Raw genomic sequence first — 26716 nt, 5'->3', positions numbered from 1 at the left:
CAATTATGCTAATTTTAATTAATTTTTGTTGCATGGTTACAGAGAAGATGATTTTCATATGTGTACATGTGAAAAACAACAAAAACAATCTGTTTCAGGGGCCACAACTCGTACATCGGAAAACGAATCAATGTGAAAATTTGGGTATAGGTCCGTCTAGATCTTCTGATGGTGAACAGCAATACCCTATATCTGAACGTCGCTAAATGCAACTATTTTTGAGTTAATTGTTTGCAAATAAACTGTATTTTGACCCCTATGTTCTATTTTTAGTAACAGCGGTCATGGTTTTTAACATTTCAAAAGTGCAGAATACCCTTAGAAAAAACCATGCCAAGTTTCATTCCTTTTGGTCGATCAGTTTGTTTCAGAGAAGACGTTTGACAAAAAACTAACGACAACAGACGCGTACGACGACGGATGCAAAGTGATGAGAATAGCTCACATGGCCTTAAGGCTAGAGGAGCTAAAAAATGTTGTACCCATTGAGCGTTAGAGACAAGACGACTGTTGTGCTTGTTGTCCATCGGTGGTTTTTAAATGACAGAATAGACGACTTCTCTGAATGCATTTAACATAATGACTTACGACTCCTGGGACCGATTCCTTAAACGAATCCAGAAATTTTGAAAGGGGGTCCTGATGGGTTCCAGGAAAAGGGGGAGGTCCAGGCTATAATTTGCTTACTTTTTCCCAAAGTTTGCATGAAATTTAAAAACAAAAAGGGGGGGTGTTCCGGATCCGCCAGTGGTGTGACAGACAGACTCATTTGGTTATGGTTTCTGTTGGTAGTACTAGTACTCAGTCCTAGGATAAAAATTGAGTTTGACAAAAGGACAGACAATTTTCACTTCTTTAAAGCAATGGCCACCAATTTCATGTCCTGAGACAACAAATTGTCTCCAATACAGGTATTTATTAGTCTATAAGTCAGTGACTTCCAAATTTTATGTCTCAAATGCAGAGGTTTATAAATATCTAAAACAGCAACTTCATTATTAGATCTTTGAATCAATGACTACCAACTTTTAAACCCTTTCAGCAGTGACTTTCAACTTATTTTTTTTTGTGGTGGATGGGGGTGGGGCTAGTCTGTCTCTTGGGTGTATTCAGGCAAGGGCGTGACTGGCATGTCCCCCTTAAAATTTGCAAAGCATGGGTTGTCAGGGGTAGATTTAAGTGGTTTTAGCTTGAAACTTTAATTTCTCACTAATTTTGCACAAAAGATATCCACAATGCACCTCATTTCAAAAATTTTACTTCAACAAATTTAACTGTCTGTGCGCACCCCCCCTCCAAATCTAAAATCCTGGATCCACCCCTGGAGACTGTCAGAAGGACCACAATATGCAGGCCAAAAATTCCTTTTCAGTTGATCAATACAATTAGAATTAGATTTTTTTGGCAGAAATCAGGGGCAGGCTTTGAATAACTAGTTTTTAGAATCAAACACAAAATTCATTTGTCTTTTATTTTTCTTTTTACAAAATTCATATTTACTCCATATGATATGTATTACATACTGATGATTTAAAGCTTCAATGATTTATAGTTCAACTTACTTTACTATTTTTTTTAATGATCAACAGATTTTGAAATTATTTTCCTTAATTTGCCAAAAAAAATACCTCAGAAATCTCCCTTAAATTTGATTCAGCTTGGAGAAATGAAAATAAAATATTGAAGTAAAAAATAAGGATATAAAAGTTTAAAATACATAACATCCACTGTACAGAACATTCAAGAAAATTTTGAAAAAGAACTTTTTTCCATAAATCATAAAAAAATTATATTTTCTGATTCAGCACAAAAAGTTGATTAAAACAAGACCTCACAAGTCATGTCAAATATTCAATATAAAAAATAAACACCATCATGAAAGATGTCTACTCCATTCTTTGTGATTATTGAAGGACAGAAAAAGTTGAATAACAACTTTTTTCTTTAAATCTTAAAAATACCACTTTTATCTGATACAGAATAAAGAGTTGAGTAAAACAAGACCCCACAACAGGGGTCAAAAACTTAAAATATAAAATATAAATCACTAAAATCAACTCAAAATATAAAACATCCACTGTACAGAACATTCCAGAAAATTAAAAAAAAAAAAACAACTTCTCTCCACATATCATAAAAAGAATTATAAAAAGACGATTAAAACAAGACCCCACAAGTCATGTCAAATATTTAAAACAAACACAGTAAAGGGTCATTATAAATAACTCATGTGTAGTTTATTGAGACATGAAGAATGAATATCAATCTTTTATGTAACTCTTTAGAAGGTTTATAATTGTTTCATTATTCCTTGCTGCATCTAAAGGTGTGGCAACCCCCAAACCCCAGGGACTCTGTCTGGGGTCAGCATTACTCTGTAGTAACAATCTGACAATATCAGTATGATCCCTAAAACATGCAGTAAACAGTGGAGTCAGTCCCCACACACCACCATGCTGTGACACATCAACATTTCTCTCTAGACACATTCTCACTATATTAATATTACCCCACTGACATGCATAACACAAAGCCTCTTGAATGTTTCCACCATTCGTTATTAACAGTTCTACAATATTTACATGACCATAACAACAACAATACCACAAATGTGAAAATCCAGAACTATCTGTTTTGTTTACATTACATTTTATAGAAATGAGATATTTAACTAATTCATAAAAAACAATCTTTATGGCTTCAATCATTGGTGTACTAGTGTAATAACCTCTTATGACAGGTCTATTTTCATCTATAAGACCTTTATCATCCAACTCCAGGAATACTAGTTTACATGAATCTGTGTGTTCCTTTATATATCCCATCACTTTGTCTTTATATCTTTTTTCTTTCAATTGTTGATTATAAAAGAAGGACTTTTCATCTTGTTCTTTGAGATCTCTGAATATTCTGTCAAAGTAAACATTCTCAATATCACCAGATAAATACAGGAAGGAATCATCTTGTTCTAGATTTTGACCTGATGAAAATCTGAATCTTTCTGCTATGAATGATGAAGGTGAATATTCAATGAAAAGTTCTACAAGTTTTTTACCACAAGTTACAGCAACCATATCATACAGTTTATCATGGGCTATACTGTAGACTGATCCTGTTTTCTTGATATATGTTCCATCAAGTTTACTGAAGATGTCAACACGTTGTTTTCTTTCTAGTTCTATTTTTAGATCAATTATAAAATTAGCAACTATTTCTGTTACTTTCACTTTAACATCTTGTGGTGCTGTTCTAGGACTTATGTATGTTTCATCTAATTCATTTGGAAACAATACACATAATACCAAAGCACAAAACTCTAAGGGTTTCGATTTTATCATGTCTTTGATATCATTCTTTATACTTTCAACAGGAGATGAGAAAAGTTCAGTCAACTGCTTTACTTGTTTTCCCTTAGACATTTTACACAGCAATGGAAAAAATGAACACTTGTCCATCACTTTATCCATTTTCTGCAAATTATATTCTGATATAGTTGTGTACTTGGTAATCATGTTTTGTCTTTCTTTAGGCAGTAAGCAATAATCCTTGGATTGTAAGTCTACTGATTGTTTATTGAATATCTTCACTGACTCAAATTTTTCATCTTTTGATGCAATCGACAAGAAATAAGGATTTTCATTCGTCCGTAAGTTTCTCCTTTTTTAAATGATTGTGCATCTTTTCGGTTTCTATTTTCAGAAAGAAATAATTGCTCAATTTTGTCAGCTTTCTCTTTCCATGTTTGTAAGTCCTGTTCATTAATAAAATTCTTCCCACAAAAATCATCTATGACAAAAACTTGATTCTTTTTTAAATCTCTGTATTGTACAATATCAGCAGGAGAGGATACAATTGGGATAACATCATATTTCTCCTGTGATTTTAATTCTAGTGCTACATGGTGTATAACAGATGATTTCCCTGATCCAGAACTCCCAGTAACAAGAACCACACTATTTTCTCGAATCAATCTGGCCACCTGTTCTGTTGCCCTGGTAACAGTATATGTTGTTTAATCTTTCTGCCATCTTTCAATGTAACCCTGATACTTTTCTATAATAATACAAACTGAGATTTAGTTGTGATATTAAACTGATTGAATAAATTATGCCAATATTCAAAACAAAAAAAAATAAACAATCATTTACGTTTCAATTGTTTAACCTTCATAAATTATGAAATGCTTCACAGAATGAATGAACAATGTAAGTTGAACCCTGAATATCTGGACTAGGATGGGCCTTCTATATGCTGCACCCATGGCAGAAAAACAGTGACTACCAATTTTAAAGTCCTTCAATCTGAATTTCATATTTTACTGAAAATCAATATAAAAAATTAGGATATCATGTTCAGGAGAAGGAAATGGTATGACAATAAATCTGTTAAAATCATAAACTTCTACTGAAACAGTAATTAACACCAGAGGTAAGAAGATTCTGTATAACATAATTTTGTTTTATCTGGGCAGGCCTTTACTAAGGTTTGAAATGATGTGTAACTATTTCTCTTGTACTTTTCACTGGGATCCCTGCTTGTTTATATGTCATCTAGTTTCCAAGGGTCTAGATGTTATTTTATAACTTGTGTGTTAGTATAGTATCTTACATAAGTATATGTTTGTAATCTTTGTCATGATGCCCATTAAAGTCCTTAGTGTCTACATATAGTCATAGTCCCATAGTCTACATGCAGTCTTAGTCCATAGGGTCTATATTTTGTCTTAGTTTCTTAAATTTAAATGCTGTCTTAGTCCCTAGTGTCTATATATTATCCTAGAACAAGTGTATATATGCTGCCATTGTCCCCAGAGTTAAAATGCTGCCTACAAGGTCTATTTGACATCACAGTCCCTGATGTCTATATGCTGTCTATGTCCCTTATGTCTATATGTTGTTTTTGTCCCTTGTGTCTTTTTTGTTGTTTTTGTCCCTTGTGTCTATATGTTGTCTTTGTACCTTGTGTCTCTATGTTGTTTTTGTCCCTTGTTTATAATATGTTGTCTTTGTCCCTTGTGTCTAAGTTTTGTCTTTGTCAATTGAATCTATATAATATCTTAGTCCCTAATGTCTATATGTTGTCTATGTCCCTTATGTCTATATGTTGTGTTGTCCCTTGTGTCTATATGTTGTTTTTGTTCCTTATGTCTATATGTTGTATTTGTACCTTGTGTCTATATGTTGCCTTTGTACATTGTGTCTACATGTATGTGTTGTCTTTGTCCATCGTGTCTATATGTTGTCTTTTTCCTTTATGTCTATATAATATTGTTAAACCCTAATGTTTATATGTTGTCTTTGTCCCTCATGTCTATATGTTGTTTTTGCCCCTTGTGTCTATATGTTGTATTCGTAACTTGTGTCTATATGTTATCTTTGTATCTTGTGTCTATGTGTTGTCTTTGTCCTTTGTGTCTATATAATATCTTAGTAGCTAATGTCCATATGTTGTCTAAGTCCATTGTGTCTATGTTGTTTTTGTCCGTTATGTCTAAATGTTGTTTTGTCTCTAGTGTCTATATGTTGTTTTTGTCCCTTGTGTCTATTGTTGTATTTGTACCTTGTGTCTATATGTTGTCTTTGTACCTTGTGTCTATGTGTTGTCTTTGTACCTTGTGTCTATATGTTGTCTTTGTCCTTTGTGTCTATATAATATCTTAGTAGCTAATGTCTATATATTGTCTTAGTCCCTTGTGTCTATGTTGTTTTTGTCCCTTGTGTCTATATGTTGTCTTTGTACCTTGTGTCTCTTTGGTGTTTTTGTCCCTTGTTTATATTATGTTGTCTTCGTCCCTTGTGTCTATGTTTTGTCTTTGTCATTTGAATCTATATAATATCGTAGTCCCTAATGTCTATATGTTGTCTAAGTCTCTTATGTCTATATGTTGTTTTGTCCCTTGTGTCTATATGTTGTTTTTGTCCCTTGTGTCTATATGTTGTTTTTGTCCCTTGTGTCTATATGTTGTATTTGTACCTTGTGTCTATATGTTGCCTTTGTACATTGTGTCTTCATGTATGTGTTGTCTTTGTTCATCGTGTCTATATGTTGTCTTTCTCCTTTGTGTCTATATAATATTGTTAATCCCTAATGTTTATATGTTGTCCTTGCCCCATCATGTCTATATGTTGTTTTTGCTCCTTGTGTCTATATGTTGTATTTGTATCTTGTGTCTATGTGTTGTCTTTGTCCCTTGCGTCTATATGTTGTCTTTGTCCTTTGTGTCTATATAATATCTTAGTAGCTAATGTCCATATGTTGTCTATATGTTGTCTTAGTCCTTTGTGTCTATGTTGTTTTTGTCCCTTGTGTCTAAATGTTGTTTTTGTCTCTAGTGTCTATATATTGTCTTTGTCCCTTGTGTTTTTATGTTGTCTTTGTACCTTGTGTCTCTATGTTGCTTTCGTCCCTTGTGTCTATATATTGTATTTGTACCTTGTGTCTATATGTTGTCTTTGTACCTTGTGTCTATGTGTTGTCTTTGTCCCTTGTGTCTATTTGTTGTCTTTGTCCCTTGTGTCTATATAATATCTTAGTAGTTAATGTCTATATGTTGTCTTAGTCCCTTGTGTCTATGTTGGTTTTTGTCCCTTGTGTCTATATGTTGTCTTTGTACCTTGTGTCTCTATGTTGTTTTTGTCCCTTGTTTATAATATGTTGTCTTTGTCCCTTGTGTCTATATGTTGTCTTTGTACCTTGTGTCCATATGTTGTCTTTGTCCCTTGTGTTTATATGCCTTATTTGGACCTTGTGTCTCTATGTTGTCTAAATTCCTTGTGTCGTCTGTTCCTGGATTCTGTATGTTGTCTTTGTCCCTGGTATCTATGTGCTGTCTTTGTCCCTGGTATATATGTGTTGTCTTTGTGTCTATTTCTTGTTTTTGACTTTAAACCACAACAAACAAACAAACAAACAAACTTGTTTTTGACCCTGGTATATATGTGTTGTGTGTTGCCTTTGTCCCTTGTGTCTATATGTCTTTGTCACTAATGTATTTCTATTGTCTTGTCCCCAGGTTTCAGAATGTCTATTTGTTATGTCATCAATGATGTCTACATGTTGCCTCAATCAACAGTGTGTTTAAGTTTTTTTCAGTTCCACATGTCTTAATGCTTTATTCATTCTTTATGTTTTTAGTTCATTGCCTGAATATAGCTGAAATATTGATGTTCGGGTGTTAAATCCCAACAATCAATCAATCAATCTTTATGTTTTTAAGTTGGCTTGGCCCTTTGCACTTCATGTTGTCTGTCTATGTTGTGTTCATATATAATGTTTATTTTTGTCTTTGTCCATTTCGTCTATATGTTGTCTTAGTCCCTTGTGTCTATGTGTTGTCTCCCTTATGTCTATGTGTTGTCTGTGTCTCTGTTGCCTATATGTTTTCTTTGTCCCATGTGTCTATATTTTGTCATGTCCCTTTTGTCTATATGTTAGTTGAGTCCATGTGTCTACATGTTATTTTTGTTCTTTATTTCTTTATTTTGTCTTCGTCCTCTCAGTCTTTGTTGTCTTAACCCTTTATCTATATGTTGTCTTAATCCTTGTGTCTATATGTCATCTTTGTTCCTTGTGACTATATGTTGTCTTCATCCCGTGTCTATATGTCACCTTTGTCCGTTGTGTCTTTAAGTTGTCTTTGTCCATTGTTTCCTTATGATGTCGTTGTCCCCTGTGTCTATATTTTGTCTTTGTCCCTTTTGTGTATATGTTGTCTTAGTCCTTGCATCTATATATTGTATTTGACCTTTTTGTCTATATGTAGCCTTTTTCCCTTGTGTAATTATGTTGTCGTCGTCTCTTTTGTCTATATGCTGTCTGAGTCCATTGTGTCTTTATGTTGTCATTGTCACTAACATATTTCTATTGTCTTGTCCCAAGGTTTCAGAATGTTTATATGTTAAAGTCATTGATGATCTCTATATGTTGTCTCAGTCAACAGTGTGTGTAAGTTTTTTTGGTTCCTTATGTCTTAATGCCTTATTCATCTGTTATATTTACAAGTTTTCTAAGCGCTTAGCATCTTTAAGTTGTGTTAGTATATGGTGTCTTTATGATGCCAAAGTCCATGTATCCATATTTAGTGGAAGTCAATAATGTCTCAATACAGCCCCTAATAACACAATGTTATTCTTTCTTTTGTTTTTAGTGTCTTAGTCTCGAGTATCTTTACGTTGTCTTAATCCCTAGTGTATGCATGATGCTTAATCCATAATGTCGTTATGTCTTGGTGTGTTGATGTTGTGTTTGTGTAGTTTTGTCTTGTTCATGGTGTGTTGATGTTTTGTTTGTATGGTTTTGTCTTGGATGATCTGTAAACATACTAATGTTTGATTCTGTCATATGAACATATTCATGAATATCAATTTTTCATTGTTTCAAAAAATTGGTGAGCATTACATACATGTATTAATTTCAAGAATACTATATTTTCCCAGATTTCAGTTGTCCCCTTACCTTTCATGTGGTTAGGAATACTATCTTCTCCTTTGTCTAAAAGAGAAATCTACATGTAAACACATAACAGTACAACAATAATATCATACTCTAAATTTGTGACAAACAAGGAATCTGGACCAGGTGTACCAGAAGGGTAACAAATCTATACTGTGTACATATGATGATAAAACAATAATATCATACTCTAAATTTGTGACAAACAAGGAATCTGGACCAGGTGTACCAGAAGGGTAACAAATCTATACTGTATACATAGGATGATAAAACAATAATATCATACTCTAAATTGGTGACAAACAAGGAATCTGGACCAGGTGTACCGAAAGGGTAAGAAATTTATTCTGTATACACATGATGATAAAACAATAATATCATACTCTAAATTTGTGACAAACAAGGAATCTGGACCAGGTGTACCAGGAGGGTAAGAAATTTATTCTGTATATAAATGAAAGTACAAGCATTATACATGTATATCATGCTTAAATATTTCAATTAGGACAAAAAAAACATATAATCTGACCAAGAAATGAAACTAAAAAAAATTGAAAGAACACATACATATTACCTGGTACTAAATAAGTAATATAGACCCCCAACTAAAATTTGAAACATGAACCAGGTGCCTTGATTGTGTAAGATTCAAATATTTCAGTATCTACTCAAGGAGATATTGAAGTATAGATGATGGCAATAATTCATACTGACATTAAAAAATTACTAAGCAACAAAAGGCTCCCAGGAACCTGAATCACTCACTTGTTTAAATTTTTGCCTTTCAAGGCAATAAATCTTAACAAGGAATTGTCGGACAATTTTGACTCGAGAAGACTTTGGTAGGACTTATCATAAGGATTATTTCATCATGAAAAAATTTCATTCTATCTATTATAGTTTTCAAAATATTGGCTGAAAACAGCTTAAAACAAATTTGTTTGCTTTTCAAGGGGAATAATTCCAACAAGGAGTCATCCGACAACTTTGGACCAATGCAGACACCAATTGTAGGCACTGTAATGAGGAACATTTCTGCAATTAATATGTTAGTAGAATTTGGCTTAACCTTACAATTTTGGAGATATATGCGAAAAACTACTGTCTGACCCTTATGTTCTATTTTTAATAACGGCAGCATGTTTTTCGACTGGTCAAAAATCCCAACATCAGTTCTAAGCAGGATACCCCAAGAAACATTCATACTAAGTGCATATATGGTTCTTCTAATTGATTAAGTAGCTAGTGTCAGAGAAGAAGAGTTTTGAAAAATTGATAATAACGGATGCCAAGTGATACATGTAGACTCATAAGTTCTGACAAAGCTGGTAAACAGGAAGTAATTATATGTACACACTAAGATTCTGACAAAAATCTGGTAGTGGTAAACATGTACATGCTGAAATTCTGACAGAAATCTGTTAAGACAGGAGTAGATGTATGTACACACTAAGATTCTGCCAGAAACCCGGTAAACAGGAAGTTAATGCATTTACAAACTACTATTCTGACAGAAATCTGGTAAACAGAAAGTTGACACATGTTTAAGAGTAAAATATTAAGTAAATTAAACATGTCATGAAAAAGCCTGATTAAGCTTACATGTAAGCCTCATACCAAATTTCAAGTATAAAAGGTCTCTGATGTTTCTGCAGACAAAAATTATGTAACAAATATAGCTTTCAGGCCTGGGAGCAAACAAAACTAGAGGCTCTAGAGTGCCTGAACCACTCACCGGGTCAAAAATAGTCTTTTTAGCTAGACTCTGGACTTAATTGTACTATATATATTGTCACAAGAATGGTTTAATCAATAAAGAGCACCTTAGTTATCTATCTAGTCTTCATATTATAGAATAAATCTCTCATTGTCAATTTTTGACTCTTCAAGGGCAATAACTCTTGACATTGGTCAACAGATCTTTATGAAAATTTTGGCTTAGGTCAGTCACACAATGCTGATCAATTTGACCCTGTCAGAATGCGTTTACGAGTTATTTCCAAAAATCATCAATTTGACACCCTATGGACTATTTTTAGTAGCATCAAATCCTCGCAAATAGATTGTTAAGGATATTGTAAGGTACATGTACATTCATGCCAAGTTAGGTAACAATTTGTCCTGTAGTATAGGAAAAGATTTTCAAGGAGTAATCCAGGCACCAAGATTCTAGTGGAAAAAAAAGAATGTAATCCAGGGACAAAGACCAGACATGGAAAACAGACACATAACAAAGACAATAAAATAACCAAAATAATACATACAAAGTTACAAAAGCAAATGCACAACTCGGACTCTACTAAATATCCTAAGGAATATTCATGCAAAGTTTGGTTACATAATATCAAGTAGTTTCAGAGGAGAAGATGTTTGAAAAATTTAACGGACGACGATGATGACAGATCATGGATACACAGTGATGGCAATACATGTAGCTGACATGGCCTTTCGGCCAGGTGAGCAACACTGTAAAAAGGTGAAGCACATCAAACAATTTTGAGACATCAATCTTATGTTTACCTATTGATCAAAGGGATGTTGTAGGATCCTCAAGTGGTAAAAAATTTGGTGAAATTTGACATAAAATAGTAAACAAAGTTTCTTACCTAGTATGTCTTGTATTTTGGCAATGGATTGTTTATTCAGCTGAATTTGCTAAATAAAGAAACAAATGGTGAAAATTATTTGTAAATAATAAATAATAACAAATAACAAAAAATAAACATAAGCAAAAAAGTATAGCTGTTTTGTCTAAGGTTTCACAAAGAGATTGTGTTAAGCCTGTGGCTATGGAAATGTTGAAGGTTGATTGGTCTGCAGTCCATGATAAAAAAAAATTCCTAGCAATGTTTTATCAATAAATATAAATTTGGACTAGAATCAATTAGCAATTAGATAAGTAGTATTTATAATTTTTGAACAGGTTTTTGTCAAATGACCGGGTTCAAACAAGGAAGTTCCATCAAGTGGCTAATTCAATGTGTAAACTGCTTGAAACAAAGTTATCTCAAAAAAAATTGCTAACCTCAGTTAACTCCCTTTTCAGATCTTGGATTTTATCTGGAAGATCAGTAAGTCCATCAACAAGTTTCAAAAATACTTGTATTTGTGTTTGTATTTCTGCTATTGATACATCTTCAGGACTGGTTCCTTCAATAAACTTCCTACCAGAAATAAGACAAAACTGATATGTTATTATATTTGTATAGTACTAGAATACTGTCTATCCCCTTACACGTAAAAGAAGGCATAATTATACGAAGTCTCACAGTGATTTTGTAGCATGTAAAATAAAGATCATAAAATATAAACAGACCTAATTATTTGTATTGCGCCAGTTCCGCAGCAAGTGGTCCGAAATTTCGAACTATACATAGAGAGACTCTTTTTACATGTATATACTATATTGGATATATGCTGCAAACTTTTATTGATAATACAGGCCTTTAAAGAGTGTTTACCAGTTGGTTTGATATCAGAATGTTTATTCTAAAGATGTATATGTAGTTTCTGCAAACTATATGTAACTAAATGAAAATCTAGCTACACAAATCAGTATGGTTAAAAAACAGTGTGAATGCTCCTTGGATAAAATTACTTCATTCCAAAATAATTGCCAACAAATATAATTCTTCAACAATTTTATCAATCAATTGATAATAGGAGACTATCTAGTATAATGGAATAGTTACAGTGTAGTTAAAACAGCACTTTAACGTTATTCTTATTTGAAAAAAAAATGGTTAAAGACAGTAATGGCCAAATTTCGTTAAAACAGGAAGTAATTGTCTGAAATTGGATACCACAATATGGGACCAATACTTGTCATTGGATACCAATTATCAAGAAGCTGTGATTTGTAGTTGCTGAGAAAAGTGTTACAAAAATAATGTTCCTGCCCACCTGACAATCATTTACCATACAATTTTTTTTATTTTCACTGTGTGAAATTAGGCAAAACATTAATAAATTATTATTCAAGCTATAGGCAATGCTTGGGGGCTTCAATCATACATTTATGTTGGTTTTAGAAGGTTTAAATGTATTTCTTTCATTTGGCCTGGCATAATTTCAAGAAATTATTTTCCCCCAATATATTTTCATGTAGGGGGGTACTTTCTGAAAGTTTCAATTTTGAAGTCTTGTTCAGGTATAATATAGGTAGAACATGAGCACAAAGAGTAGATAATTATATTTTGTATTATTTGTTTAGTTTTTAGTATTCGACCCCAGTTTTCACATAATTTTCTCGTTCATGTATGTCAGATCTAACATAACTCCCAACTGGATGCGCTCGACCCCAGTTATGACGGAGAACACAAGTGGATGCTTCAACCCCAGTTTTTTCCTCATGCTTATTAAAGTTACATTGTGTGAATCCTAAGCCAGAAGCTTTGACCCTGGTTTTTACCTTGTATTACCAATAATTGGTTAATAAAATAGGGTTCGTTTAAACATGTAAAAATTTAGGATTGTCAAGACTTAGTATGGGAAGCCCCCCCCCCCCCCAAGAAGCCAAACTTTTAATATGAACAGGTTTTGATGTTATATTTTATATATGTACATGTACATGCATGTTGTTTTTAAGAAGATTAATGTATTATAATTTTGGATAAGATTGTTAATGTAGAGACTTATAGTTAGTGTGTTTATTCTTGTTTTTTATTTTGTTTATGTGTTCATTATAATTATCACATATTGATAGTAGTTTAATTTGTAAGATACTCAACAATGACACTACACCTTGTCACAAGTCAATCATAACAACAGTGGTATAAAATTGCATGAAGTGTTTCCAGATGATGACAACAGACCCATACCCTTATATGATTTAACAAACCTCATGATGAATATATACTCCTGGTTTTTCAAAGTGTAAGGTGTTAAAAGATGTCAAAAGTTAAGACATGTGAAAATCATTTTTTTGACAATGTACCTTTCTACCTTAAAATAGATTTTTAGCCGACACAGGTAATGTGTATTAGTACTTAAACTAGGTATTTCAAATAATCTGACTTAAAATCTAGCCATTAAATGGTGTAAGCAGAAACAAATTTTGTGTACTCCGGTAAATTATTGTGATATTTCCAACAGTTTTCCAAGATCCTACGAACAGCTGTTACTTCCAATAATTTATCCAGATCCTACAAACACCTGTTATCTCCAATAGTTTTCAAAGTTCCTACAAACAGGTGTTTTTTCCAATATTTTTCCAAGATCCTACAATTGGCTGTTACTTCCAAAAGTTTATCCAGACCCTTCAAACAACTGTTATTTCCAAAATACTATTTTTTGTAAAAGGGGCCTTGTTTTTTCTTGAGCCATGTGAGGTAAAACAAGAGGCTCCCAGGAGCCTGAATCACTCACCTATTTTTTTTTGTCTTTCAAGGACAATAGCTCTAACAAGCTTCAGGAGCTGTACAACAATTTTGATTCAATAAACATTTAGATAGGACTTATCAGAAGGATCATTTCATCAATTGAAAGTTTCATTCTATCTATTCAAGTTTTTAAGATATTGGCTGAAAACTACTAAAAAAACATAATTTTCTGCCTTTCTAGGGTAATAACTCTAACAAAGAGTCATCCAACAAATTTTATCATGAAAACATTTGTATGTTGTATCATATGAATCATTTCAACAATTCAAAGTTTTATTCTATCTATCATAGTTTTCAAGATAATGGCTGAAAACTGAAAAAAAAACATCATTTTTCACATTTCAAGGACAATAACTCTTACAAGGAAACATCTGACAACTTAGATTATAGAGACTTTAATTGGCATATAATAAGGATCATTTCAGCCATAAAAGAATTTGGCCAAACCTTACACTTTTGGAGATATATGCGAAAAACTACTGTCTGACTCCTATGTCCTATTTTTAGTAACGGCGGCCATTTTTTTCAATGAATCAAAAATCCCAACATCAACTCTTTGCAGGATTCTACAAGGAACATTCATATTAAGTTTGGTTCCAGTTGATTTAGTAGTGTCAAAGGAGAAGGTTTTGAAAGAAATAACATTAAAAATAGCATTGAATAGTATTTTTCAAGTTCTGACATAAAATTATATAGTCACAAGACAGGTTAATGCCTTTTCTCCTTCCCTGGATCCACCTATGAACATAAACATAGTAATAAAAAAAAGAACAATAAATGCAATGACCCCCAGAACTATTGCAATGCACCTTTCTTATTTAAACTCCATGAGAATTTAGGTTTAGGTTTAGGTTTCCCATTTTAGCGTTCGTGCATCATTTATCGTGCATTTACACATCGTTTTACGTTCGTTTAAACGCACGATGAACACACAATAGAAGCATTCATTTAAACGCAAGCTAGGAGCATTCGATTCAACTGTTATTTTTATATTATTTTCTATTATTAATTTATATATATTCATTAATTCAATTTTCTTTCTTCATTTTCATCATTATTTGTTAATATTAATATTTTTCAACTTTTGTCTATCGTGTGTTCAAACGCAGGCTGTGAGCACTCGTTTATCGTGTGTTTAAACACATGATAGGAGCATTTGTTTATCATGCGTTTGGTGTGTGTTTAGGTATTGTGCATGCAGAAAAACTTATATTGCCTTTCTATATAAAAGATAATCAGGCATAGCCATCCATTTAAGTGCATCCCCCACCCAAATTATTCCCGACCTTCCTTTGGTGGTGTGGCACCTTAAGCTACAATATCAAAAAGACTCAATTTTACTAAAATCATTGTCTTAACTTAAAAAATGTTAGGTTTCTGACCCCTTTGAGGATCTCATTCTTTAGGCCACAACCCCTAACTCAATTCCAACTCTCTTCTTGTGGAATGACACATTGTGGTAGAATTCAAAACAGATGATTCACATTTATTTAAGTTACTGTCCCAACAATTGAACTGATCTGGCCCCTTTTGGCCCTCATTCCAAAAAAGTTTATGTCATTTACACTCTTAGAGACATTTAGATTTCCTGTACACATAATACCCAAACGCATGCCAAATGAACGATAAACAAATTTTCCTAGTGTGCATTCAAACGCATAACAAACAAACGCTCATATCGTGCGTTTAAATGCACGATAGACGAACGGTGAAAAATGATAATATTAACAAATAAAGAAAGAAGAGACAATGAAATTATAAAAATCATATAAATCAATAATAGCAAAAATTATAAAATTATAAAAATAACTGTTGAATCAAGGAAATAATCAAAGTACAAAATTAAACGAATGCTTCTATCGTTTGTTTAAACGAAGGCTTCAGATCTATCGTGTATTTAAAGGTTACAGTCAAAATTCAACCAATGAGCATTTGGAATGTACGCAAAAATAGTCCTACGCAGAAATTACCCCTGTTCCTCATAGTGCTGTGAAAAAATTTCTCATTTTATTTTAAAAAATTATACAGTTTCTGAAAGGAAAACAATTCTGTACATTTTATAGGTGCATTTTGCTTCTTGTGATGTGAAGCCTAATCTCCATAATGATTTCTAAATATATCCCTATCTTGTGAAAACACTGGGATTTCACATGCTATTTATAGACCCTTCACTTCCGGTGATTAGTACTGCACTGCAAGTCTGCTAACCCCACATGCCATTCTAAGGATTGTGAGCTGACATATGTAGAACCATGCTGATATATAGTCCTCTGCAGGTTAAAGTTAAGGTAAAGTCCAGAGAAGCCATTGGATATTGTGAAATTAGCATAGAAGCCTATGGGAAGTGGAATTAGTGGTTTCTAGCCTTAAGGAACGCTTCTATCGTGTGTTTAAACAAAGGCTCTCAGCAACATTTAAATGAATGCTTCTATCGTGCGTTTATCTGTGATTAAACGAAGGCAAAACAATGCACAAATGCACGATAAACAATGCACGAATGCTAAATTGGGAAAAGTGAACAATTCTATTTACGCCTTCCTTTGGAAGAATGGCACCTTGTTTTCCAATATCAAAGAGATCCATTCAATTGAGGTCAAGTTATTTTCCAGATAATATCAAGAAAATGATTGTTTTTAGTCCCTTTTTTGCCCCTAATTCTGAAAGGCACAACCTCCAAAAATCAATTCCAGGTTTCCTTTCATGGTATGGCACCTTGTGACGTAAGTTCATACAGATATTATCTATAAATGTTTACTCAAGTTATTGCATATCATGAAAATGCCTGTTTCTGGCCCTTTTTGTCCCCTAATTTTAAACGGTATAATTCACAACCACAAAATTCAATCCAAGATTTCCTGCTGTTGTACACACTTTGTGCTTTAATTTCATAAAGATCTATGCAGTTATACTCAAGTTATTGAGTGGATGCGGAAGTGTCTACAGACAACGACAGCCTGGTACCATTATACAACTGCAAAATTTTTGCAGTCATTTTAAAGTTTTTGAATCGAAATGGCAGTTTTCCAAATATCCTGAGACACAATGGAACAAAATACATTTCTTGATAAAACAATAATTTTTTTTACATTGCATGCTCATTATTGATAAGCCACAGTATCATTTTTGTTTTGTATAAATGAAAAACATGAAAATCCATGATAAATTCATGATGAATCCATATTTATAACACTCATTTTGAAAAGAAAATAGAAATATTTCTGGTAATCATCTGTGATAAATCATTCAGGAGATACCTGGAAAAATTTTAAGGAGAATTTGGACCTAAAATTGACAGAGACAAACAGACAGACAGACAAAGATATCTGGGATAATATTAAGGAGAGTTTGGACCTAAAACGTGACAGACAGACAGACAGACAATTTGATAACTAAAATTCTGTATAGTTGAAATAATCGGAAATTTAAAGTTGTCTTAAGGCTAGTTCATGTACATGTATGAAAAAGGGAAAAAGACTGTACTTACCTTTTTAGCATGGTCTTTTGCACTTGGAGGACATATACCGCTATTGACGATAATTGCTAGGAGAGCAGATGCATCATAATCCTGTGTGCTTGATCATGTTTGTCTTGTGAATGAACAGCTTTGACAGATCAACTGAGTTCTTAACTTTGTAGTCATATTGCTTCTGTCGATTCCATCCACATATTTTATTATTATTATTTATAGCTTCATAATTAAGGTATGTTGACTGATACCTTGGTAATTGATTTGGATGCTGCTGTATATCAATATTGTGTTTTGTCTTTAGATCATCCCAAAGTTCATCCAGCCTTTTCTTAACATATGTCCTTAAGAAAGGAACTATAATTGTATGTAGCTGTATACCAATAAGAAGCCATCTTTTCTTGTCACTGTCTAGGTAAAACAGATTCCTGTAACAAGAAGTAAAAAGCTTCACAAAATGCAGTATGATATGACCTCAGTGGTCAAAACATGAACATTTGAGGCAAGTGTGGTTTTACACACTTAAGCATAGGGACTTACAATTCATCATGGCCCACACCTGGTTAATTTGGATAAAATAAAGCACAAAACTTGATATTCAAACAAAACTTTTTAAAATCAGACCTAACTAGAAATCATTGAAATGGAATGCAACTCTGATGGCCCTGCCATCGCAATTAAGCCATATACATGTATACTAGTCAATTTAGGTGATCTACCCACGTGCCAGATATCAAAAACCCACATTGAAAGACAAAAAATGTTCAGCCTGACAAGAGTTTGTCACCAAAAAAACAGGAATATGACCTTGAGGCCAAAGTTCAAGGTCAAAGGCCATAATCCATGGTACAGGATCTTATGTGATCTACCCATATACAAAATATCAAAAGCCCACATTGAAAGAGAAAAAGGTTAGAGCCTAGACACGAGTTTGTCACTGGAAAACAGGAATTTAACATTGAGGTCAAAGTATAAGGTTGCAGGACACTATCCACTGCACGTGACACATTATCTAAAAGTGATCTATCCACATGCAAAATATCAAAAGCCCACATTGAAAGACAAAAAAGTTACAGCCCAGACACAAGTTTATAATGAATGGACAGACAAAGTAATCACTATAGGGCAACCACTACTTTTCGTGGCAAGGTCCTATCATCAAAAGTCTGCATAGTTTTGGCAAGCTCTGGCATAACGCAAGAGTTGTGATATGAACACTCCATATGCAGATGCTGAAGGGATGTTGCCACCAATGAAAGGAAAGTTGACAATTCTGAATGAAAAATCATTACTTTTGTTGTAAAGTTTGGTCAATAGTTTTCCTTTACCATTGATTTCTAAGTGTAGGTCAAGATATGAGGCTGACTTCATAGTGTATGTAGTATCCTTTATCTCAAGTCTTTGGCGTAGATGCAATGTATCAAATCCCTAAAATTAGGATTATTTAAAGATATTATGTCATCTCAATAGGGGAAACTGAGATTAAAGGATCTAGCTAAATGATATTCTTTCTTTCGAATCAGATCAGCTATGAAGTCAGCCCCATAAGAAAAATGCAGGCAGGGATTTTCATAAGGAATCAAAAAAAAAAAAAATTCAAAATTGGACCAGAAATTAAAAAGTAGATTTTTTGGGGTGTGACCCTTTGATTCCTTATAACTCAATAACTGTAAGGTATCTAAAATCTGATTGGAAAAAAATTTAAATCAGACCAAAAATAAATGAATACTATGAAAAGCTTGTTGTAGGTTCTTATATTTTCTTATAAAAAATAACATGGACAAGCAAATAGATTGCTTTGCAAAGTGCAGCATGATATGACCTTAGTAGACAAACCCTTAACTGTTGGGGCAAGTGTGGACACAATACTAGTTTTTGACTAACTTAAGTATAGGGTCTCACAATTCATTTTGGACACAACCACTGGTTTCGGGACACAATATATCACAAAATTTGATATCCAAATAAAAATCTTTGAAATCAGACCAAAAATAACAAGAGGCTCCTAGGAGCCTGAATCACTCACCAGGTTAAGTTTGTCTTTCAAGTGCAATACATTTAACAAAGAGTTGTCCAACAATTGTGACTCAAGAAGTCATTGGTAGGACAATCATAATGATCATTTCAGCGATAAATTTTCTTTCTGTCTCTTATAGTTTTCAAGATATTGGCTGAAAACTGTAAAAAAAAAGTCATTATTCATCTTTCAAGAGCAATGACTCTTACAAGAAGTCACCAGACAATTTGATCACTGAAGACTTTTGAAGGCTTTAAAATAAGGGTCACTTTAGCTATAGAAATAATATTACTAAACCTAACAGTTTTGAGGATATATGCAAAAAACTAGTGTCTGATCCTTATGTTCTGTTTTTAGTAATGCCGGCCATGTTTTTCGATAGATAAAAAATCCCCACATCAGTGCTATGCAAGATATCCCAAGGATCATTCATACCAAGGTTGATTCCAATTGGTCATGTAGTGTCAAAGAAGAAGATTTTTGAAAGAAATAACATTAAAAATAGCAAAAAAATGTTGAAAAAGGGCAATAATTCCAACATGGCTTAATAGATTAAAATGAAAATTTGACCACAGATAGATCTCATCATGTTAAACACTTTTATCCATGTCAAATTTGGCTAAACCTAGCAGTTTTGGACATATATGCAAAAAACTACTGTTGAACTCCTATGTTCTATTTTTAGTATCGGCGGCCATGTTTTTCGACAGATAAAACATCCCCATATGCACGATACCCCAAGGAACATTCATACCAAGTTTAGTTCTGATTGGTCAAGTAGTGTCAGAGGAGAAGAGTTTTGAAAAATTATCAATAACAACAATGGATGCCAAATGATGTCAATTTCTCGGGTGAGGCTTCTTTGACCCCTTATAACTTGCAAACCATGAAAAATATCTGAAATCTGATTGACAAATGCAGTCAGGGATTTTCAAGAAATCCAATAAAAAAATTCTCAAAATTTTAAACGTCCAAAAATAAACAAGGTAACATCAGGAAAATGTATGTTTCTGGTGCCGCTGTTTGGCAAATGCAATCCAAGACTAACCATTGTGGAATATATATTGGAAAAAAATATCATTGACATCCCTATGCTTTTACTGGAGTTTCTTAGTTGAACTCCATGAAATACTTGTTTTAGGCCCCTTTTTGACCCCTAATTTTAAAACAGTTGGGCTATAATCCCCCCAGAATACCAACCTTCCTTTTGTGATTAAAACCTTGTTATAAAATTTTAAAAAGATGAACCAACTAATACTCAAGTATTTGCACAAAAAAACAAGTGTCTACAGACAACGAAGACATGGATGACAACAATGCCATACCAATGTACGACAGCAAATTTTTGCAGTCATATAAAAACATATGCCGAAATCAAAGGAAATGATAATTCTGTGAGCAATGGCTTACTAGTGATACCCCTACTTTTCATCATGATATAAGGAATTTTTTATTTCTGCAAACAGGAAGTAGAAACCATATGATAAGGAAGATGAATCTCACGATACAACACGCCTATAGGACGCTTATACAATACATCAGCAATCAGTGCCTAACAGTAGCTATAGAAAGTTTTGTATAAAATCATGAAACGGTATCCATGATTAATAGTTGCAGAAAAAAATATGTTGAAAATTTTGTATTTTACGACTGTATAAGGTACATGTACATGGTGTAATTTTAAAGTTTTTTGGCAAACCGGAATTAGATGTCATATGATTCCAAAAACAACTGAAAAATGTGAACACCATATGGCCACAGACCTTCAATTACTGATTCCATATGGTTCTTTACATTTTTGTCATTTTTTACTGTAGCTTTGGCTATATCGTTCGTTCAGATACAATTAAGGGACCACTCAAATTGACCGGAATACACCTTGATCACTTCACTTGAAATACTGGGGATGAAGTGTGATTCCCAGCCATCTAATTTCCAAACTTTAAGGTAATGCCTAAATGTTCCCTACAGCACCAAAATAACCAACCCTTGAAACAGGCACTTAGTTTTCAAATAAAATAATTCATTTGAGTATACATGTATATTTTGTTTTATCCATCTTTTTGACAAGCATTCCAAAGATTTTAAAGTCTCTTATAGGCTTCACTTTAATTGATATTGTTGCACAACATCCAATTATCAGCTGGAATTTAGTGTCTATCCAGTACTCCTTTTATATCTGACTGGGGTCAAAGATCATTAAAGGTAATGGGCCATATGCTGGAAAAGCTTGATTATTACTGCACATGAAAGTGATTGATTGATTGATTGATTGATTTTTGGTGTTTAACACCCAAGCAGCAATATTTCAGGCAATGAACATAAAATGGATGATAAAATGAACTCAAATGATGATGAAATGAAAATGGGATGGGACACAAAGGATTTTGATTGCAACTAGAAATAAGGAGAGGTGGGTAGCATCTGCCAATTTGCATTCTGTGTCGACGCCCAAAGGTTCCTTCTCCTAGGAATATCACAGCAGGGTTCTTTAACATAAAAGCAAGGTAGCATCTTTCCAAACACGTCGTACCACTATGGTTTGTGGTCAGGTTTTCCATATTATGGCCTGAGGACCCCAGCATGTAGCATGCAAGGGTTACCCAATTCAACCACCTGAGGCACACAACCCAGTCGCACTGTGGGCAGAGTGCCCTAGCCCCCGGCAGCGCTATTTAGTCATCTTCTACGACAAACATAGCACTGTTGATGGCCTTTTCTTTTTGACACCAGACCATCATGGGGCACACATGAAAGGGAAAATCATATTTTGGGGTTTTTTTTCTATCAAAAGGGCTAGTTGGTCATATGAATTTGAACTTAGATGACTACTACTGTCCAATTCAATGAAAGTCTTCAAACAATGTGGATGAAGCTGTGCTAGTAATCTCATTATTTCTAGTTCAGGCTGATACATGGACAGAAGCCATTCTCCAAACTTAGCAATTTTAATGGAAAGATTGTAGTCAACATTTAAATCATATGTCATTTAGTAAAGGGCATTTAAATATTCTTGTCTTCATAGGTCTATGTTCATACGGATGAAAAATAAAGCATTTAATAGGACATTAGATGATACCATCTCATGTTTAGTTGTATATAATATCCAGTAAGACACATGGTTACATAGGAAGAATATTTAGACAAAGATCAAATTCAAATGTATAAATCCAAAGTCTTTAATCTTAAAATAAATAATATTCACTTTTTTTTTACATATAAAGTAAGACAACTCCAATTAATGGTGAAAAAAAAACCTTCAATTATTCATATAAGAAAGATAACTCTTATTCTTTGCGGCAAAAACATTGCCAGGGAAAAGAATGAAAATGAAATTCAACTTTATCTAGACTCCACACTGTCCAAAAAGATCTGACTTTCATAATTCTTTCATACTCAAAGAAAGGTTCTATATTCCTTCTAACACATCTACATATGAAACTCTACATTTTGATAAAGATTCCTTAAAGTCCCTTAAAGATACTTAAGATGAATTGTGCTTTCAAGGTTTTTACATGTAAAACCCTTAAGTTGGATAATCTCCCTTTGGAGTCCAGAATGTTTTTGTGGGGGTTTTAATAAATTTCAGTTAGGGGGCAAGATTTAAGATTCTCTGCAGGATATTTAGAGTTTTTGAAAATCCACATTTGCAGAAGTCAATACAGAGTGACACATACTTATTCTGATATAAACACTTAGATTACCTTTCTTCTTTGTAAACATGTACCAGACATACACAGTAGCCACTAAAATGACTAGAACAGCAATGATAACTGATCTGAAATACATAAAAATTTAAAAATCATATAGAAGTTAACAAGGGTATGATTATAAACTTCAGGAGGATTATAAACAAAAAGATCTAGTCATCAATTTCAAGTTCCCTTTTTATTTTATCTTTTTGATTTTTTTTTATTTTAATCTAAATATGAGTTAATATTTTGAAAATGTGATTTCACAAAGGCATTTAATTTGTCAAATAACTTCTTTTTAATCTCTAAAATAACAACTGTAGTATAATGTTATAGGATACTTACATAAGTTCCATAACTTGACTCCAGATCTGCATTTAAAAAAAATCAAAATTACTGGTTGAAATATAAAAAATAATGACATTGTCATAAATCACATTACTTTAAATAAAGTGCTTCACAGGATGTAGCATAATGGGGATGTTCTCTGAAAATCTGGGCTAAGTATGAAGGCACCATTAAAGCTTGATGCAACTCTGAATTTTGATTGAAATTAAATATTTGACAAAGACTTGAATGAGTACAATTCAAAGTGACCTCTTTTTGCCCCTTATTCCTGAATAATTCCCGATTTTTTCCAAAAAATCAGTCTCAGCCTTCCTCTGTGGGTATTACACCTCATGGTACAAATTCAAAGAGATCTATTCACTTGCAAAATATATAAAAATTTGAAAGTATTATTGTCCGTGTAGGTATTAACTTTCATGGTTTTCGTGGCTTTGACAAACCACAATCAAGAGAGGAAATTTCTAATACATTTGTAAGATGGAGTTGTCAAATCCACAATTAAAAAATCTACGAACTAACATTTTTCCCTAAACCACGAAAACTGGTACCCGCGAATAAAAATACTTATCAACAATAGTCAAGTAATTGGCTGAACATCATGCAATTGCTTGTTTCTGACCCCGTCTCAGGGCCTTATTCCCAAAAAAATAGAAGTCTAAACCATAAAAACGGAGAAACAAAAAAAAATGTGATGGAATACAGAATATTTGGAACTTTTCAAGTCAGATGTGATCCAAGTTAATGACACTTTTATTAGTGGTCTTGTCTTTTGAAGAACTTAAATGTCTGCAGATTTTAATTTTACTCTGTAAAAATATGCTTGACATATTTACTGGTTATAAAAGAGGTATTGAATGATATAAAAGGAATTACATTGGACTATTTTTTCAAGTAGACTTCAGAAGTATTGGGGAAGTTCCAGGTATAGTATGGTGACATAATGTTTTTTGATCTAGAAATATCAAAACCCCAAAAATCAACATGCAAGAAATTCCATTCAATTACTGAAAATAATATATCTATTAAAATCTTATTTCCAATAGGAACTCATTCATAATGCTAAAACCTTTGACTGTATACACAAAAAAATGTCAAGCCTTGTCTAGTTAAAAATATTTTGGAAGTATTTGAATATCACCACTCCAATCACTGCTGCTCTACATGTACATCATATTGTTCTTGATGATTAAGGTATTCTCCACTTCTCTATTATGTTTTATCACATATTGTGTCATAGTCATTTACTGTAAATGTGTTTGAATGAATAAGTATTTGTATTCTTCCATTCAGTCACTGCATGTAGGATCTAACAACACTCCATTCTACTTTCTGTTCTAGTAAGGACCTTCCTCATCAGCCAATCAGATTTCATCTTTCATGATTTTGAAAGCATTATTCAAAGGAAAAACCCTGAGGATTGCACTTTGGAAGCAAAAGTTTTCATTTGACCCCCCCCCCCCTTTTGCAATGTCCTTTATTATTTTTATGAGTCACACATAGATGGCACATGCATGGTAAAGTTCACAGTGCACGCTGATTTGTCTACTCCATATTGAAATTCACTTAACTAATTTTGTTTCAATTTCATTTTGTTTCGTTTCGATTTCGCGTTGATTTATTTCGTTTCGCATTTTACAAGTACCCCAAATAGCACCGTCCCTCACACAACTAAAATCATATCATATTAATTGTCGACTTGTGAATGCATTTATAGTCACCAACGTTACATAAAATTTGCCTTCACCTTTACTATAGACTCAAGAGAAATAACTGTATTGACAGTTTTCTTTTAGTACAAAGTAGAAGGAATTTTTACTTCCGGTTTTGATCTCCTGGTCCCTGGATATTGCTTTTTCCCTTATAACTTCACAACAATAGGCGGTAGTAGTGCTAAAGTAATCGACGCTGAGAAAACCACACAAGTCCTTAGTCAAATAGAAACTCTTACCAAAACCGTTAAATTATCCACTCTATACGATGGCACCTTCCGTTCGATTGTTTAACTCAGGTGTACATGTACGAAATTTACGTTCCATTTACGAAAACTCAGGAGAGTGCACTACAGGAAAAACTCAAATGGATCGAAAAATGATCTGTTCAAGGTCATTTAAAGAAAATAAAATGAAATTAATCACTTCTGACGAAGTTCAAATCGTAATTAAGAGAAGTTCAACACGAACGGCTTCACCTTCAAATTCTAGACCTGTCGGTATATAATTAACCTGTAATAACTTACTGATATAGACCATAACCTCACCCCTGAACTGTTACGGTCTTTTCTTAATGGGTTATGACAATAACCTTTCATAAATATGTCGTCGTTTCTTAAACATTATCATCCAAGTTTGTTTTAGACAAACTAATAATATTATGGCAAGCCAAAGTGGACAAAAATGAGCATTTTCTATCATTAAGAATTGATTTTTAAATATTACATATTCATTTTCTAATATTACAAATTAGATTTCTAATATCACAAAACACTTTTTTTAATATTAAAAAATCATTTTTTAATATTAAAAATTCATTTTCTAATATTACAAATTATTGATTTTTGTCCACTTTGGCTTTCCATATAATATCAGTTTCTTATATAGCCAATTTTGTGACGCATACTTCGGGCATTCGTATGAAAAAAAATTATACTTCACCCTGATCAGATCCTGGGTTTAGTTAAACATCATTTGAAAGCAACTTTAATGTAAATATAACAACAATTTTTTGTGTAAAGAATAGTCGTACAAAAGCTCGTGAAAAGGTCAGCTCAAGTAACATCTTCCTTTCAACAGAACAAGTATGCTCCCAAGGAAAAAATGGTAGAGTACAGTAGTCCAAACTTGGTATATAAAAATTCAAAAAAAAAAGATATGATAGGCTGCAAAATATCTGCATGGCGGAAAAAGGGTTTCCGTTTCTTGTCTTTTAAAATGAGCAGACCCATAAACTGGTTCTCCGTTCCTAAATGCCACCTAGACGCAAGGCTTAGTATTGTCACTGTAGTGAAGCATAACACCAGTATAGGAAATAACGTGGCGAAAAAATACGCGGTGGAGGATATATGGGGTCGCTTGATTAAGAGATGAAGACTGTACACATGTAACAGCAAAAATCCGCCCCAAATTTCCATGATATAATTTTTGCTTATCACAGGCAGATCAGTAAACTAAGTTTTTAAAACTCCATGCTATGACATATGCAAAACATATCAAAAGGACTCTGGCGGAAAGGCGTGGAGCCATAAAATCTTGACAATAGTTGACTAAAAATAGCTTTTTCAATTTTTAAAGAATTCAAAAAACAAAAATAGTTTTCATGATGTTGCTTCACAAATTTAGGTCTGTAATTTTAAAATATCTAAGTA

General features: G+C 33.1%; 1 pseudogene across 1 annotated transcript; it reads right to left on the bottom strand.

Moving 5' to 3' along the window:
• Positions 1–1467: 1467 nt before the first annotated feature.
• LOC148613285 (uncharacterized) lies at positions 1468–25710 on the bottom strand (annotated as a pseudogene). Its single transcript, XR_015923226.1, has 7 exons — positions 25592–25710; positions 23353–23378; positions 23020–23093; positions 17285–17726; positions 11477–11615; positions 8455–8503; positions 1468–4053 (listed from the first exon to the last, which is right to left on the bottom strand). The product of XR_015923226.1 is annotated as an uncharacterized LOC148613285 (transcript).
• Positions 25711–26716: the final 1006 nt, after the last annotated feature.

The sequence above is a fragment of the Perna viridis genome, chromosome 6, assembly GCF_037379345.1.
Source record: "Perna viridis isolate PV_CMFRI_1.1 ecotype Kerala chromosome 6, ASM3737934v1, whole genome shotgun sequence".
In the NCBI taxonomy this organism is placed as follows: Eukaryota; Metazoa; Mollusca; class Bivalvia; order Mytilida; family Mytilidae; genus Perna; species Perna viridis.
This window is presented reverse-complemented; position numbering and strand designations above follow the sequence as displayed.